Genomic DNA, 13,579 nt, shown 5'->3' on the forward strand with positions numbered 1-13,579 from the left:
CCAATTTGCCAAGTGGAAGAAAGTCCTACCCAAAGCCAACAATATGGCGACCGACAATTGCCATAGCAAGGTCGTATCAGAGCAAAGCATGAAAAGAGGGTGGGTGGGTTGGGTGATCCAGCGATGGGGTGAGAGAGAGGGTGCTGACTGGCCGTGCCACAGTTAAGTCACCTGAAGAGTTTGGATTTGATATCCTGTTTTATCACTACCCTAGGAGTCTCAAAGCGGCTGACATTCTCCTTTCCCTTCTTCCCCCACAACAAACACTCTGTGAGGTGAGTGGGGCTGAGAGACTTCAGAGAAGTGTGACTAGCTCAAGGTCACCCAGCAGCTGCATGTGGAGGAGCGGAGACGCGAACCCGGTTCCCCAGATTACGAGTCTATCACTCTTAACCACTGCACCACACTAGCTGATTGGCTGGGGCTGTCCCTCAGCACAGATGACACGGAGTAGGGGAGAGGTGACATACCTCTACCCCTAAGCCAGAAAACTATTGAGGCACAGCTGCCTGGCTGCAATGCCGCCCACTGATTAAAAGGTGAGCAGACTTCTCACAGTAGTAAAGCAGATACCTGTGGGAAACCCTCAGGAAGAGCCCAGCACGAGAGCCCTTTTCCCTCCTGCGGTTTCCAGAAACTAGTATTTCACAGCATACTGCTTCCTATGGTTGGAGACGCAGCATAGCTATCACGCCTAGGAGCTATTCATGAACGTGAATTTTGTCTGCTCCTCTTTTAAAGCCACCACTGCCTCCTGCGGGAGCGAATGCCGTAGTTTAGCGATGCACTCTGATTCCTGAATTGCATGGGGCTGAACTAACTGACTCTCAGGGTCCCTTCCAACTCTACAAATCATATGATTCTATGGTTGGGAAAGTAACCAAGTCGTATGACACACAATGCATTTCACAATTCAGTAAGCACTGTCTTGGTTTTCTAAGAACACCCACTACAAAATGACATGTTCTTTCATGTATGAGTCTTTTCGAAAGGCAGCAGCTTAAGATACCCAAACATATCTGCTTCCTGGAGCCTGCTCATACTTTACTAATTCCTGCATGACTCACAATTCTGTTTGTTTTATATATAATAAAATGTCACAGGGCAATGAATATGTGTGTGTGCATGAGTGTGTGTGTGTGTGTGTGTGTGTGTGTGCAAAGGGAGGATAATAAAACATTTATATCCTTTTCTACAATCTCTGAACACCAGGCAAGTAGCAATGCCATTATGCATTATGCTGCTGTCTTTTCTGGCCTATCATATTTTGCCAGGAACAATATACATGCACTTTTCTGACCTACAGACCCATGGAGAACATTTTGCATTGTGGATTTCCACTGTTCGATAAGTTGCTCTGCATTTCAAATTTTTGTAAGTTGTTTTGGGACATTTTGCAAAAAGTGGCAAACAAACTTAATAACTAACAATGGGTCTATTCAGATGTCTCCCTCATAGAATCATAGAGTTGGAAGAGACCACAAGGGCCATCGAGTCCAACCCCCAACCATGCAACCATTGTGTATAAAAGATGGAAATGCACCATATATAGACAGTGAGATCTTAGGATGCCTCCAGGTCTACTGAAGTATGTTTGATTGAGCATAGGGATGTAGGAAGGGTTCAAATTCTGTTCCTTCCAACCCATGTGAGCTCATCACATGCAGTTGTGTTTCTGTTCTGCTACAGTTCAGCTTCTGATAAAAACTACATTAGTTCTTTTGCAGTCCATGGTGGTGCTCCCCACATGTTGCTAAAGTATATCCCTCATAATCCTTGACCACTGGCCGTTCTGACTGGGGCTGAGAAATGTACACTAAAAAATATTTTTTAAAAAAACATACTACACAAGCTAATGCTGAAATGTGATGAGCTAAACATACGACTGGGAAAAGGAGAAACTGAAGGAAATTTTAAAATTGAGCAGATTTGAACATCCCTAGTTGGGTTACTTATCCTGAAATCTGTTCTTGGGAATTTACTTGGCACCTGGAGTGAATTCGTAATCCCTGAATTTCAGATCATTTCAGAATAGCCTTGAAATTTAAGAGCTTTCTCGTGGATCATTCAGAAAAAGCTCTTCTGTATTCTCATCTCTCTCTTGGCTCATAATGTTAGCACAGACATGCATTGCCATATTGCCCCTTGGGAACTGTAATTTGACACTGTCAGTCCTGCAACCCTTCCACAGCATTGGCCATGGTCAGCAGCTGATTGGAAATGGACTTGCTCTGCCAGAAAATACATGCAGAAAGAAGTTGCATTTTCATGGGTGGATGCAGGACAACAACCCAATATAACAGTGAGAGGAGATGTGATAGCCATCTTCAAATATCTCAAGTGCAATGAAAGATGGAGTAAGCTTGTTTTCTCCTGCTCTGGAAGGTAGGACCTGAACCAATGCATTCAAGTTACAAGAAAGGAGATTCTGAGTAAACATCTGGAAGAACTTTCTGACAGTAAGATCTGTTTGACAGTGGAATGGTCTTCCTCAGGAGGTGGTAGACTCTCCCTCACTGGTGATTTTTAAGCAGAGGTTGGATGGCCATCTATCGTGGATGGTTTAGTTGAGATACCTGCATTCCAGGGGGTTGAACTAGATCATGGGTAGGCAAACTAAGGCCCGGGGGCTGGATCCGGCCCAATCGCCTTCTAAATCAGCATGTTTTTACATGAGTAGAATATGTCCTTTTATTTAAAATGCATCTCTGGGTTATTTGTGGGGCTTGGGAATTTGTTCATTTCCCCTCCAAAATATAGTCCGCCCCGCTCCCACAAGGTCTGAGGGACAGTGGACTGGCCCCCTGCTGAAAAAGTTTGCTGACCCCTGGACTAGATGACTCTTTGGTTCCCTTCTATCTCTACACTTCTAATTCTAATTCTGAACACAGAGAAGGCTATCAGCACTTCTGCCCCACTGGTGGGCTTCGCACATGCAACTGTGACAAGAAAATACTGGACTCGATAGGCATTTGGTCTGATCCTTATGTTTTGAACACTTGCAAGGAACAATCAAAGGAATTTCCCGAGGAGATTCAGCAAACCGAAAGTTGCTTGGACTGTTCAAACAATTTGTAGCAATCAATAAGAGACAGATCAAGGATTCTTGATCTCGAACTGACAAAACAGCAGGCTTTGGCTTTCACATAGTTCCGCATCAGTCAGCTTCACTGAGAGTAACAGATTAACGTCAAAGGCTGTCTGCCCAGCTGGCTTTGGGCATTTTGTCTGCTGACCACTAACCATGTATGCAATGCAGAGAAGTTTATTTAACATTCTGGGCTAGAGAACAATCTCTGGAAGAGAGTGGTGCTCAATTAGTAATACAGCCGAACATTATAAGCTGGACAAATTGATATACTTAACCAAGTCATTATGAATTTCTGAGCCATGATTACTGGAAACCAAGAACATATCTGACAACCAGGAAAAATAGGACTCTTCTTTTTAATAACAAGGGCGAGCTTTCAGCAGCTTATCAGTCCCTGGTCAGTATATTCTCTAGAAGCTATTCCATTTATGGGGTAGGTCTCATGATTTTACAACGTGAGTGCATTGAACGGCTGCAGCCATGGCAATTTAATGGGCACTTGATAAAGGAGGTAAATAAATTAACATTGATTAAGCCAAGAGTTATACTTGGTTGCTACTTTGAAACAAGGGGTGGACTAAACCAGCAATCTCTAAACCTCTTAAGCAAAATTATTTTGATTAATGCAGTCCTACAGAAGTTGCCAAGGGACAAGATACTTAATCAGCTGTCAGGGGCTCAGGAGCGGAAGCACAGGGAAGAGGGGAGATGGAGAGCGAAGGGGAAGAATCTGAGGGCAGCGTAGGAGAAGATGACAGTGGCCCGAGAGATTCCATGAGCCTCTCCAGCGAATCGGAAGATTCACAGAAGGGGGCGCCGGTGGCCAGGGCAAGGGGGGTCCCAAGGGGGACACTCCAGAAGCAAGGGGCCAGCGGGGACTCCCAGAGCAGCAGCGAGAGATCAGGACCAGCTTCCCCACCTGAGCATAGTGGGGGGGAAGAGTCCCAGGTATCGGGGGTAGCGTCTCCCCCAGCAGGGAGAGAAGAGGAGTCAGGGCTGACCACGCCTCCATCGGAGAGTCAGGCAACGGAGGGGAGGTCAGGTCCAGCTAGCATCCCGGAAGAGGGAAGCAGTGACAGAAGCAGTGTAACGGTCAGGAGGAAGGTCACTGGGTTGGCGCGAGAGCCAAGTTCAAAAGTACAGGCGCGCAGGGCAGCAGAGAACGAGGATTGGGAACTGGGTCCTAAAGCCCGCCGGAGGCAGGGGGAGGAGCTAAGCGACTCAGCGTCAGAGGAGTCCAGAAAGGGGAATGCCCCAGCAGACAGGAGGACCCAGAGGAGAAGAGAGCAGAGGAAGAGGTGGAGCAGGGCTAGAATCTTAAACTGGTGTCAGGGGGGAGGAGATTCAGACGGAACTTTGGCGGTCTAGGCTTTAAGACGTAGAGCTGCGCGCTACGGCTTTGGAATGGAAACTGAACTTCAATAAAGACTTTTGTATATAACGACGACCTGGCGTTGGTCCTCTGTGAGCTGGGACCTTGGGCAGCTCTGACATCAGCTTAAACTGAAGTGTTGTGATTACATTCTTTTGTGTGTCAGTCTGTAAGCAACATGATAACCATACACTGTTATTTTTATTCAGGGGCAGGGAATCTGGAGTCAGATGTGACACTTTAGATATCTCCAGAAACACAAAGTCACATTTTCACAGGCTGAGTATATGAGCAAGGAAGTAGCTCTGTTGCGGAGGTCTGGGAAGATGTCTTGTGCAGCACCCAAGAGGCAAAGGGTATAACTTTCAGAAGAGGGGGAGAAATTCGATTCAGTTTGCATTTAAAGGAAAACCTACACAATTATTTCTGAAACAATACAAGATCCAATACACAGCCATCTTAGGACATTTCCACTTTTGCAATGCAGTTCCCCTAGCCAAGCAATGTGTACAAAAATGAATATTCCACGAGTGTGGTTAAAATTGCATATAATAGTGAAAATAACAGAAACATGCATTGCATTAGGGGAAAATGTTTTGTAAAAACATGCGTATTAGGCAAAGTTGCGTAAAACATTAAAAATTGCAATATTCATTTTTGGGAGGGTTATTTATTTATTTTATTTTATATCATTTATAAACCGCTTGATTGTAAGAAAAAGTCTCCAAGTGGTTTACAGGACAATCAACAACAACAAAATCACTAAAACACCCACAGCCATAGTTAAAAATTTGTAAAAAGTTAAAACCTCATCTCACAACATTTCCACTTACTCGATTTTTGCAATGCAGTTCTCCAGGCAAGCAATGTGTATGAAAATGGACATTCCACAATAGCGTGCCTAAAATTGCATATAATAGTGAAAATAACAGAAAGATTCATTGAATGAGGAAAAAATGTTTTGTAAAAACGTGTGTATTGGGCAAAATTGCATAAAACATGAATAATATGGGAAATTTACACTAAAATGCCATTGAATTTCCAAGCTAATGTGGATAATTAAGATTGGAAGACAATGCTATTTGCTTCCAGAAATAATCCATTTGAAAATCGTATGGAATTGAGAGAACTATGTTCTACTGTGGGTCCGGAAGTGGAAAGCTCACATATAACAGGGAAATTTAAGGGACTCAGGTGGCGCTGTGGGTTAAAGCCTCAGCGCCTAGGGCTTGCCGATCGAAAGGTCGGCGGTTCGAATCCCTGCGGCGGGGTGCGCTCCCGCTGCTCGGTCCCAGCGCCTGCCAACCTAGCAGTTCGAAAGCACCTCCGGGTGCAAGTAGATAAATAGGGACCGCTTACCAGCGGGAAGGTAAACGGCGTTTCCGTGTGCGGCTCTGGCTCTGGCTCTGGCTCTGGCCAGAGCAGCGATGTCACGCTGGCCACGTGACCCGGAAGTGTCTCCGGACAGCGCTGGCCCTCGGCCTCTTAAGTGAGATGGGCGCACAACCCCAGAGTCTGTCAAGACTGGCCCGTACGGGCAGGGGTACCTTTACCTTTAATAGGGAAATTTAGGGGAAACTGAATAAACTACCATGGGAATATAGACATAAAGCACTGAAATCTGCCACTGAAAAATGCCGTAAGGTGGAGCACTCCTGTTCAAGCTTCCAGCCAGCCACATTGAATTCTGGAATACTTCATTCCATCCCCACATCTTCCAGTTTTCTCCACTCTCTTCCTGCAAAAAATGACTCAGCATATCAGGCCCGCTGAGCTTCCTGTTCTCACTGAACTATTGGGCAGTCCCACTCCCATTAGTGTCCCCCCCCACTAAGAATTGTTGTTGTATTCTGCCATCCTTGATGTTCCCCCAGGTCTGCTGACCTCTTTCACTCATGTGTGGAAGTACCATTTTGGCTACATAAACATCCACACTCAGAGGATGAGGTTGTTATTAGTCTAAAACAACTTTCACCAACCAATGCAGTCTAGTAGTTTGATTGTCAGACTAGGACCTAGGAGATGAGGGTTCAAATCCCCGTTCAGTTACGAAGCTCACTGAGTGACCTTGGGCCAGTCACCAGCTCTCAGTCTAACCTACCTCACAGGGTTGTTGTGAGGATAATATAGGGAGCATGAGAACAACCTATGCTACCTTGAGCTTCTTGAAGGAAAGGTGGGATATTGAAAGATGTAATAGATGGATAAATTAGAAACCTGGCACCTTCCAGATATTTTGGACTACAGTTCCCATCAAACAGGATGTTATATTGTGTTTTCCAATCACATGTAATATTTGCCTGCTTCAAGTTTCATTTTGAAAGAAAGCTAGGGTTCTTCTTTTTAATAAATTAAAAAACCAGACAAAATAAAATAAGCCCTCCAGGAAGAACCGAGCATGCTGTCTTATATCCTTTCCAAGAGACACAACGCCCAGCCTAGAAAAGGTCAGGGAGGAAATCCTACATCTCGTAACAATTGCCCGCACTTCCTCCATGCTCGCCTCGCTTCAACAGAGGCATATTTTTGGGAACTACAGTGATAACATCTGGGCAGAAAACATCTGGGTACACACAATGTCTGGAGTTTCTTGGGACTGTGCGTTTAGGTGAGGCACCCAAAAGACTCATCCTTGCTAACACTATAACCATTTTCACAGGCTGCCCTTGAATAAATGCTTCTTTTAAAAAGTGCTGCGTTTTTGCAATTCACCCACCCTGCCACCACCATCACGCTTGCAATAAACTGTTTCCTAGGAACTGGAAAGTCTCCGTGTGAACAAACATTTTGTCACTGTTTGTCTCTAAGATGAAATAAGAAGTTTTTCAACATGACAGGCTGCCGTTCAGACCTGTCAGAAGCCATTTTATAAGGAAAATGTAACATCTATCCAGTAAATGGGCAGGCCTCGTCCAGCCTGTCAGCGCAGTCTCAAGTCTCTGCCCTTCCTTTTCAAACCAGTTCATATCCTCTCCCTTTGAACAACCTTTGTTCAAATAAAGAGATAGATTTTTTTAAAAAAAAAAATGCACCAAGAAGATCTGCATGAACAAGAAATTACACTGCAATCAGTGCGGGTTGCGCATTTTCAGGTTGTGGACTGTGCCGAACCCGGAAGTACCGGAACGGGTTATTTCCGGGTTTTGGCACTTGCGCATGCGCAGAAACACAAAATGACATCATGCGCATGCGCAGACGTTCCGAATCATGTCATGAGCATGTGCAGGCGTGGCGTTGTGGGTTGTGAACGTGCCTCCTGCATGGATCATGTTCGCAACCTGAGGTATGACCTGAGGTATGACAATAACTTCGCACAGGCCCATTTTGGTCCATTTGACAAAGCTTGCAGCTAAATTAAGGATATTTCATGGAAGGGTTTTGAAGAAGCGTATCCAGTACATATGCTATGTGTAGAAGCTTTCTCTTGCCTAAATACTGCCCGCAAGTTCTCAAACAAATCTTCATTTCCTTGGGGGGTGGGGTGGAGTAGATGCTTGCACTGCAACATAATAAAATAACTGCTCCTTGGGTATTTTCTCCAGGCGCCCATACGTGCATAAACACAGGCGGCACATTCATATCATCCCTGAATTTAAGTGCTGGGAGAATGTATTGGAGAAGAACACCAAAAGATGCGATGACCAGAGGTGCCTGCTTTTTTCCACTTGCTGAGAACACTTCCCTGCAGAATAACTGGCAGTCCCCAAGACGCAGTGAAAATAACAGTAGAAACTTCCCTGCTCCCAGCCCCAGAGCTGAATATTGTATTGGACATTATTTATGGGGAAAAACAAATGTTTGTTTGTTTGGGAGTGTTCATGCTGCTGCCAGCCAAATCACCCATAAGCTACAGGTATGTTCAACACTACTCTGAAACAGGGTTTCAAATAAATAAATAAATAAATTCTAAAAATGCACGTTTGGAGCCTGCAGCAACAGGAAGATTAGTAGACAGTGATTTTCGCCAGCCATTTTTCTAGCTAAAATTTATGCCAGTTGTTTTCCCTCTCCAGGCGGAGAGACAGAATCCTATTTATTTTCCCTTGTGGGAGGAAAGCAGCTAGTGGGAGGTCTGTTTTCAGTAGAAAAATGGCTGGTGGTGAAAGAGTTAAGGGCTCCTTTATTTATGTGCCCCATTCTCATTCTCAAGGCTGCTTTTCATATAACCCCCCCAACCCCAAGCCTATTATTTGTAGAATACCTGTGTGTAATATATTTTGTTAGTCAAAAGTCTACTAAGACTAAGCCATGTATTTTGACAGCCCACATTGCAATGTATACTTTTCTTATTTTGATTTTTATTCTCGCAACAGGTAGGCTGAGGGTGTTATGTACTGAAGTTCTCACCCTGGGCCAGCAGGGGATACTGTAGATAGTTTTCACTCAGGTCCACATATGCAAATAAGGGATCGAAAGTGATGTTCAGTGATTGGATAGTTACAGAAAATGGTTACTGTTGCGTTCTAGTGGAGCTCCATATAAGCAGTCTGGCTGAACCCTTCAGTTCAGTTCTGTTCTGGCCTGTGAATAAACAAGAGCTGTTTGAAGAATTGCTGTGTCGTCTGATATGTTCACCCACAACTTAACAGAGAGTGCCTTAGCAAAAGCCACGTTTCTTTCTTGTTAACTTGGGTCTTCCAAATCTCTCTTCCCTACACTTGCTCAGGTTTACTTTAAATGCAGTGGCTGGAATCAGAACCCACATTGCTGTGTTAATGTGCTTGAAGCTTAGATGTGCTTAGGACTTAACATGTAAGGAGATCCGGATCTTAAATTAAATCGGTCAATTTGAAGCAGAGCACTTAAGCTTAACTGGTTTGTGGATTAGCTGATTCTGAAGGTCCCTTCAAATGTGAACCTTTTAAGCACAAAGTAATGCAATAAGTTGTCGTTTGTGTGTGTACTTCAAGAGATCAGAGATGATGCTTTTGTACACAACACATATCCCACAGCTTATTAAAATCTAATCAAGCAACTGCCAAAACTTGCAAAAAAAAAAATAAAATTGTCACTTACTTGTCAGCAAGTCCCATTGCACATAGTGGGGCCTTCTTCTGAGTAAACATGCTTAGGATTGTAAGCAAGTAAAGCGGGGAGAAATGTGAGTCACTTGTGCAGGTGGATCCTAGTCCAACTGAGTCCAATTAGACTTCCTTTCAGTGCATAGTAGTAAGTGTAAATTGGATTGCTATCTTAGGCTGTGAACACACTCTGGTTTGCTTTGTATCCGATGTGCTCTCACTGCTAGTCTACAAAATAATAGATTTGTAGAGTTGGAAGGGACTCTGAGCATCATCTAGTCCAACCCCATGCAGTGCAGGAATATGCAGCTGTCCCACATGGGGATCAAACTTGCAACCTTGGCATTATCAGCACCATGCGCTAACCCACTGAGCTATCCAGGCATGCAACATTAGTGATCAGTCATATCTATCCTCTTATTCTTTTAAAATGAAATATTCTGTTTTAATGATTTCCCCCACAAATCAGCTATGATTTGGACTGAAGAAAAAAAAGGACAACTTAGCTGCATTTTAAGCCAGTAAAGTATGCACAGTCTTTGAAGAGAACTACATGTGAACTCAGTATAGAGGATTGCAATAAGAGTGTTGGACTAGGGTCTCTCACAAACACTGTACATTTAAAGCACATCTATGCCACTGGGACAGTCATGGCTCTCCCCCACCCCACAAATAATTCTGGGCACTGAAGCTGACCCTTCCCAGTACCCCCAACAAACAACAGTTCCCAGTTTTCTTTGGCTGTTAAAGTAATAGGTAAAGTGATATAAGAGTACTTTGTGTGGATGTGACCTAGGAGTCAGGAGACCTAGGCAGCAATCAGGAGACCTAGGCAGCTATGGTGAAGAAGCTGGTGTAAAGCAAGCAAGGAGCTGTAAATTAAGCCCAAATTAAATTGCACTGGATTCAACACCCATTCAGCAGCATGGTTGCCGCTGCTGCTCTGGCTAAGCCTGCCAGAGAGAGAAAGCAAGTCTTTAAAATACAGCTCTGTATTGCATTTCAAGGTCATATGACTGAGATGTATGGGCTTTGGTTCCAGCCTAAGTCCTCTTGCTCTCTGGTTCTGCTCCCATCACACCCTTAGGATGCCCCACCTTTGCGGGATTTACACTGGCCTCGGCTCAGACTCAGCCAGCTGAGCTGGGATAAGCAAGAGTATCTTTGGCTGAGCCAGGAATTAGCTGTCTGAGCTGGAGATCTGCTGTATCCTAAGCAGATGCTCGTTCCCCACGGATCTTGCCATAGGAAGAAAACTTTTAACAAAGTAAGGTGCTCCACCTGCCCCCTAACTGCTTGCCTTTTGTGGGTGGCATTCAGATGCACCCTGAGAGGTTTGGGTCTGTGGAATTAAAGCAGATCTGAGCGCTCTGTCACCCTGGTGCAGCAAATCTGCTTTAAAAAGGTGGTTCAGAAAATGTCAGAGAAATGAATTTTAAAAGCACAAAATGAATGAAGGCTTCACAGGAAGATGAAGAAACAACGCACGAGCAAATCACAATGAATGTTCATTGTCAGATAGCCTCCATGGAAACAAATCAGGACGACGGCTCAATAAAAAGCAGACATAATTTAAACTCCATGAAAGCTTTGTGCAACGCATTGCAGGGGGTCAGACTAGATGGCACTTGTTGGTCCCTTCCAACTCTTCTATGAGTCTATGAAATGGGTCATCTGGAGGAGACCTTAAAGGGCAGGTTTCAGAACAGAACTAGGAAAAAAACGTGTGAGCGCCAGATAAGGGGAATCAGTGGGGCATGTCGTTTAGCCAATCTCTGCTTCTCAGGCTAATCTACCTCACAGTGTTGTTGCTGGGACTGAATGTGGAGACAGAGGAGGAGAAGTGTATACCCACCTTGAGCTCCTTGGAGAAAAAAGGTGGGGTGTAGATGCCATAAATAAAAACAAATAAATAACATACATCATCTCAGTAATTCTTAACAGCATCCCTTGCTGGGGGTGCAGAGGGGGGGCATCTGAGGCTGAGAGAGGGGCAGTGTGTGGCTTGCTGAAGTCCACCTTGTGAATTGACGGGCCGAGCCAATATTCAAACGAAAGGCTTCCTCGGGCTTCCCATTGTCTCACACCCGCTCCCATGGCATAGCATACAAATAGCATGGCAGAGAAACAGGCTTGCTTTCAGCAGCTTACAGAAGCAGAGCTACAATTGCTCAGTGGCAGGGGATGTGTCTTGCATGCAGAAGGCCTCCCAATTCAAAGCCTGGCATCTCCGGTTAAAAGGAATTTAGAGAGCAGAGCTTGGAACGACCGCGATGCTTGACATCTTAAGAAAGCCGCTGTCTGTCAGAGCTGACAACATCAGGCTGCAGAACGCAGTGGCCTCGTTCAATATAAGGCAGCTTCATACATCAATCATTTTTTATAATTGGATTTTGCTTTCTCCTTTTAGTTTGAGAAGCCTTTCAAAAATGGAATGTTTGGTGGTGCTGGTGGTGAGTTGCCAGAGACTGGGCAAAAGAGAACTCAGATATATTTATAGATGATGAGCCCTGCATCCTGATCTCACCACTGGGACATAAATGCTTGACCACTCACCACTCCTGCAGTCTCCAGCAAACTGGTATTTGGAAGCTTACTGCCATTAATAGTGTTATCCTCTGTGAATTTGTGGATTTCTCTTTCAAAACCATCCAAGTTGGTGGCCATTGCTACATACCTTCTAACATTTCTCTGATGAAAAGAGGGACGCCTTATTCCATCATTATTTTATAATTTATACCCCACCCATCTGACTGAGTGGCCTCAGCCACTCTAGGCAGCTTCCAATATATATAAAAACACAATAAAACTATTTTTACAAAGCTTCAGATGCCTTCAGATGTCTTCTCAAGGTTGTCTCCTTATCTTGGAGGTCACATAACTCCATACCCTCCAACATTTCTCCAGTGAAAATAGGGATGTCTTAAGGAAAGCGGGACATTCCAGAATCAAATCAGAAACTGGGACGGCTTCTGTAAATCTGGGACTGTCCCTGAAAAATAGGAACACTTGGAAGATACTGTATGTTGCTACAGTCTCACTATGGAATTCTTCCTTTGATGTGGCCTGAGTCTTTCAATGTTTGGCTTAACTCAATGGTCTGATCCCCGGCCATGATTTCGGGCTTTAACCAGCACTTTGAACTGTCCCTCCAAACAAAGTAAAGCCTGGTAACAAAGTACCACTGTCCTCAGCTATCCCCTAAGAATCCAGGAGCATTTATGTAAAAATTTTTTAGTCTGCATTGTAACTGTTTAACCAAACCAAAAATGTTACGGTTCTGAGATACTAAATTGCAACTCCTTGTAAAACAACACATCAAACACAAATCCAATAGCAACAACAATTACAATTGCAACCCTGTTAACATTTACTTGGGAGTAAATGACACTGGATATAATTGCACTTCCTAGTAAACACTGCACAGACAAGCCACAGTCCTCTGGGCACTTCTTATAGGAGTGAGCTCCCATTCAGCTCTGTAAAACTTTTCTTAGAAACACGTATATGATCAGATAGCAAGACACCATGAACAACTGGAGCCTATTTTTTTATGTAAAGGGAAGGAAAATGTACCAGATGGGAGGAGTCCTGCTATGTTTCTTCATTATGAGCTACAAATAGGGTTTGGCCCTGGATTTATTTTATACATGAAGGCTCATCCCTGGAACAAACAAGGCACTTCTAAAGAATCCATCTGAGCATGTGATGAGTGCCCTGACCTCACCACTGAAAAAAGTATAGCTTGGGTTTAAATAGAGAAGTTAAGTTCCAGGTCAGGGAGAGTCTCTCCAACAGTTTTAGCTCTGCTCGGTGTGTGTGTGTGTGTGTGTGTGTGTGTATTTGTGTGTGTACTATATTGCCAAAAAGCCAGGGACCTCCTTCCATCAACTGTCACCTGGCAGCAGTCATTATATCAGGATGCAGCGAAGTGGACAGGGCCACCCCATCGAACACCCCACCACCGTTTGGCACTTTCTTTCCTCCAACTCTTCAACCCAAGCTAGTCATTGGAAGAACTTGTAATCAAGATCCTGAACTTGATTCAAACGGGCAACACATTCTTGGTCAATCTTCGAACGAAAGTGGTCACTT

The 13,579-nt window shown here is 44.3% G+C and overlaps 1 long non-coding RNA gene across 1 annotated transcript in view; it reads left to right on the plus strand.

Moving 5' to 3' along the window:
* LOC307217287 overlaps positions 1 to 13,579 on the plus strand; it is a 114,506-nt gene that overhangs the window by 66,629 nt on the left and 34,298 nt on the right. The gene's annotated exons all lie outside the window — the stretch shown is intronic.

Source organism: Podarcis cretensis, assembly GCF_951804945.1.
Source record: "Podarcis cretensis genome assembly, chromosome: 5".
NCBI classification, from domain to species: domain Eukaryota; kingdom Metazoa; phylum Chordata; class Lepidosauria; order Squamata; family Lacertidae; genus Podarcis; species Podarcis cretensis.